General features: G+C 41.0%; 1 pseudogene across 1 annotated transcript; it reads left to right on the top strand.

Annotated features, from left to right (window-relative positions):
- Positions 1-1,643: 1,643 nt before the first annotated feature.
- LOC308510884 (peroxiredoxin-1-like) lies at positions 1,644-2,240 on the top strand (annotated as a pseudogene). The gene has a single exon. The product of its transcript is annotated as a peroxiredoxin-1-like (transcript).
- Positions 2,241-5,035: the final 2,795 nt, after the last annotated feature.

The following is a 5,035-nucleotide window of genomic DNA, read 5'->3' as shown; positions in this document are numbered from 1 at the left end:
AATGCTTTTTCTGAATCAATTGATGTGATTGTGTGATTTTTGTCTCTCAATTTGTTTATGTGATGTATCACATTTATTGATTTGCAGATATTTTACCAGCCTTGCATCCCCAGAATAAATCCCACTTGGTCATGTCATATGATCTTTTTAATGTATTGTTGAATGTGATTTGCTAGTATTTCCTTGAGGGTTTTAGCATCTATGTTCATCAGGGACATTGGCTTGTAATTCCCTTCTTTGTTGTATCTTTATCTGGTTTTAGGATAAGGGTAATGCTGGCTTAATAGAAAGAGCTTGGAAGCATTCCTTCCTCCTGAATTTTTTGAAATAGTCTGAGGATCGTAGATTTTATTTCTTCTTTGAATGTTTGGAAAATTCCCCTGAGAAGTTCTTTGAAACAGGAATTTTGTTTCCTGGAATTGTTGATTACTGCTTCAATTTCATCAGTAGTTATTGACCTTTTCAGGTTTTCTGATTCTTCCTGATTGAATTTTGGAAGATTGTATTTTTCTAGGAATATGTGTACTTTGTTTAGGTTGTCCAGTTTGTTGGAATAGAGTTGTTTGTAGTATTTTTTTAACAGTCCTTTGTATTTCTGTTGAGTCAGTTATTACTTTACCTCTTTCATTTCTGATTTTGCTTATGTGGGTCCTCCCTCTTTGCTCATGGTGAGCTTGGCTAGAATTTCATTCATCTTCTTTATCCTTTCAAAGAACCAGCTCTTGGTTTTATTGATATTTTGTGAGTTTTTTGTTTGTTTGTTTGGTGTTTGTGTGTGTGTGTGTGTGTTTGTCTCTATGTCATTATTTCCACTCTCATCTTTATTATTTCCTTCTTTCTATTTACTCTGTGATTTTCTTGTTGCTCTCTTTCTAATTCTTTAAGTTGTAGGGTTAGATTATATATTACCAGTTTTTCATGTTCCTTTTAGAAGGCCTGTAGTGCTATTACCTTCCCTCTCAGGAATGCTTTCACTGTGTCCCACAGATTTTGGATTGTTGTGTTTTCATTGTCATTTGTTTCCAGGATATTTTTTGTTTGTTTCTTTCTTTTTTGATCTCTTTGGTGCCCCTATTATTGTTTAATAGTATGCTATTTATCCTCCAAGTGTTGAATTCTTTTTGAGTGTTTTTTTTATTATTTTGTTTCTAGTTTTGTGCCATTTTGATCTGAGAAGATGCTTGATATTATTTCAATCTTCTTGAACATGAAGAGACTTTGCCTGCTTCCCAATATGTGGTCTATCCTTGAAAATGTTCTATGGGCACTTGAGATGAATGTATATTCCATAGCTTTGGGGTAAAATGTTCTGAAAATGTGAATTAGTTCCATCTGCTTTGAGTCATTTAGGTTTGCTCTTTCTTTGCTAAATTTTTGTCTAGAAGATTTATCCAGGAATTTTAATGGGGTATTAAAGTCACCTATTATGATTGTCTTGCTGTTGATCTCTCCCTTGATATCTTCCAGATTTTTTTTAATGTATTTGTGTGGTCCTGTATTGGGTGCATATATGTTTACCAGAGTTATATTCTTTTGTTGTATTGATTCATTTAGTATTAAGAAATAGCAGAAATAGGTTTTCATGAGTCTTCTTCCTGTTTAACTGGTTTTGCCACCTTTGTCTCAGTGCTGTTGATAGCAAGATGTTTTTAAGAAATGCTAAAATCAGGCACCCTGCCCACACTTTAAAGACACAGCTGTTATGCCAGATGGTCAGTTGAAAGATATCAGCCTCTCTGACTAAAAAGGAAAATATGTGTTGTTCTTCTTTTACCCTCTTGAATTTACCTTTGTGTGCCCCATGGAGATCATTGCTTTCAGTGATGGGGCAGAAGAACTTACAGAACTCAACTGCCAAGTGATTGGTGCTTCTGTAGATTCTGAATTCTGTCACCTGGCATGAATCAACACACCCAAGAAACAAGGAGGATTGGGAGTCATGAACATCGCCTTGGTGTCATACCCCAAGTTCACCATTGCTCAGGACTATGGGGTCTTAAAGGCTGATGAAGGCATCTCATTCAGAGGCCTCTTTATCATTGATGATAAAGGTGTCCTTTGCCAGATCATTATGAGTGAACTTCCTGTTGGCCGCTCTCTGGATAAGACTGAGACTAGTTCAGGCTTTCCAGTTCACTGACAAACATGGGAAAGTGTGCCGAGCTGGCTGGAAACCTGGCAGTGATACCATCAAGCCTGATTTTCAGAAGAGCAAAGAATATTTCTCTAAGCAGAAGTGAGCACTGGTCATGTGGCAATGTACAGCCATGAGAACAGAACCTCTCTTTTACTAGTGTCATGCTTAAAACAAGATCTTAGACTTAGCCTAGATGTGGCTTTTCCTGTAGGGTTTGGGGAGGATCAGCCATACTTCCTCTAGAGGAAATTACCTAATGTGAACAGTAGTGGGACATCACCTTTGATCTTTTGTAGTTTCTATTAAACTTGAACTGAGGGGGGGGGGGGAGAAAGAAATAGCAGAAATAGCCTTCCTTGTCTTTTTTTATGGCCTTCACATTGAGGTATATTTTGTCAGATGTAAGTATTGCTACCCCAGCTTTTTTTTTTTTTTTTTCATTTTCCTGAAGAATTTTGTTCACCCCTTCACTTTCAATCCGTTTGAGTCCTTAGCTCTGAGGCAGGACTCATGTAGACAGCATACATATGGGTCATGTTTTCTTATCCATTCAGCTACCCTATGTCTTTGATTCAAGCATTTAATCAATTTATGTTTAAGGTTATTATTGATAGGTCTTTGTTTGTTGCCATTTCTTTTATGGTAGTGTTTATCCTTTTTTTCCTATTCCTACTTCTTATACCAGTCCCTTTAGGATTTCTTGCTTTGCTGGTGTGGTGGTAATTAACTCCCTTAGCCTGTTTTTGTCTTCAGAGCTTCTGATTTCCCCTTCAATTTTGAATGATAGCCTTGCTGGATTGAGTAGTCTTGGATTGATTACCTTCCTTTTCATTACTTTGTATATTTCATTCCATTCCCTTCTGGCCTGATGCATTTCTGTTGAGAAATCATTTGATGGTCTAATGGGAAATTCCTTGTAGGTAATTTTCTGTCTCTCTTTTGCATCCCTTAAGATTCTTCCTTTGGCATTAATGATTGCCATTGTAATTACAACCTGTTTTTGTTTGGGTCTTTTTGGGTTCATACTCTTTGGGAATTTCTGTTCTTGTGTGACCTTTTCCCCCTCAAGTCAGGGACGTTTTCTGTCATTATTTCTTTAAATAGGTTTTATATTGCTTGCTCAACTTCTATTCCTTCTGGCTTCCCTATTATGCAGATGTTGCTTTGTTTCACATTGTCCCAAATTTCCCTTAAACTCTCCTTCTGCTTTTTTATTTTTTTTCAATTGCTGTTCAGATTGGGTGTTTTTCTAGCCTGTCATCTAACTCACTAATTTGGTCCTCGACTTCTCCTAGTCTACTGTTGAAACCTTCCATTGCATTCTCTATTACAGCTATATCATTTTTCATTTCCTCTTAATTCTTACACATGTTGGTAAATTTCCTATCCAGATTTTCGATCATCCTTATAACCATTACTCTGAATTCTTTATCTGACAAATTGCTTGCCTCCATTTCATTTATTTCCTTTTCTGGCAATTCCTCCTTTTCTTTTCTTTGGGGATTGTTTCTTTGTCTTCCCCCTTTTGCTGTCTTTTTGTATTTGTTTCTATGTAATGTGAGTTGCTGTCACTTTCTGGCCCTGGGCAAACTGCTTGAGGTCCAAGAGGTTGAAGCCCCTAATGGTCCAATGGTCCTGGACTCCTTAACCCAGAGGCAGAGTCTTCCTTAAGTCTCACGTCTTTCTCTGAGTTGTATTTCTTTCCTCCATGGAATTGGTCCCTCATTTGTCTGCTGCAGGTGCTGGGGTCCGTGGGGGTGCACAGTTCCCCTGGTGTGTGACTCCTTGTGAGGTACCAGAGCCCTCTGGCATGCAATTCAATGTGTGGCCCCAGTGCCTGCAACAGGGTAGTGGCCTAGGACCCTCTGGCTCAACCCATGGGCATGTTCCCAGGTGCTAGGCAGGGTTTTGGGCCAGGTTTCCCCCATATGCACTCATCAGCACAGTCCTGGAGCCTGGCCTGGGAGGGGTGTGGGGTCCCTCTATCTTGCACTCACAGCATGGGATCCTGGAACATGGGGCCTGGAATCATAGATCTTGGAGCTCCGGTGTGGTAGGCATCATGTGTAGTTCTCTTTGGCCTACAGTCACTGGGGACATCTGGGAACCTGTGGCAAAGTAGGGTGCCACTCACTGCAGGGGCACGGTTTTGATCCCTCATGAGTTATGGCTGGTGAGCGACTCACTGTATGGGTTCCGGGTAGCGTCTGAGGGCAGGTTGGGTTTTGTGTGGCTATGCTCCTGCCCTCCACTGTTCCCCCCTTCAAGATAGTGAGTGCTCCGCCCCTAAGCTATGCTCAGCCTAGGAGTGCCCGTGGCGGTAGCAGGGGCTCCCTCTCCAGGAAAGCCCAATCCTCCAGTCCCTGTGACTCCTGCAAGATCTAACTGTCCCTCACTCACCCACACACACCACACATGTCCACACACTGCTCTCTCACTCCCATACTCATACTCTCTCCCTTACTGCAGTCCTGCTGAGCACCATGTTGGGATCCCCGAGTGTGGAAAACTGTTTATTGCCTTCACTATCTGATAAGCTTAGACAGAGAAACCCCCCGAAGGCTGGGTGCCTTTGAAGCCCTAGCAAAGGTCAAAGCTAGGTGCCACCTCTGTTTGTCCAGACAGTGGTAGCTGAAACTACTCCCCCATTTATTATTATGTAAATCCTTGCTGATGGGCTAGTCTCCTTGTTACTAGGGGGTCACCTGCCTAAGGGCTATGCTATGGGTGCATCCCAGATCAATAAAAGCTTGGTGAGGCCTGAGCAAGGAGGAAGTCCTTTGGGACTTGCCACCTGGTTCCCCAATATTGCAAAATTATCTCGTGTCTTTTTCTCTCATTTGTTGTGCGGCTCCTCTTTCATATACCGAACCTTACTCCATGCAGAACGTGGAGGGA

The sequence above is a fragment of the Myotis nattereri genome, assembly GCF_964212035.1.
Source record: "Myotis nattereri genome assembly, chromosome: X".
Lineage (NCBI taxonomy): Eukaryota > Metazoa > Chordata > Mammalia > Chiroptera > Vespertilionidae > Myotis > Myotis nattereri.
This window is presented reverse-complemented; position numbering and strand designations above follow the sequence as displayed.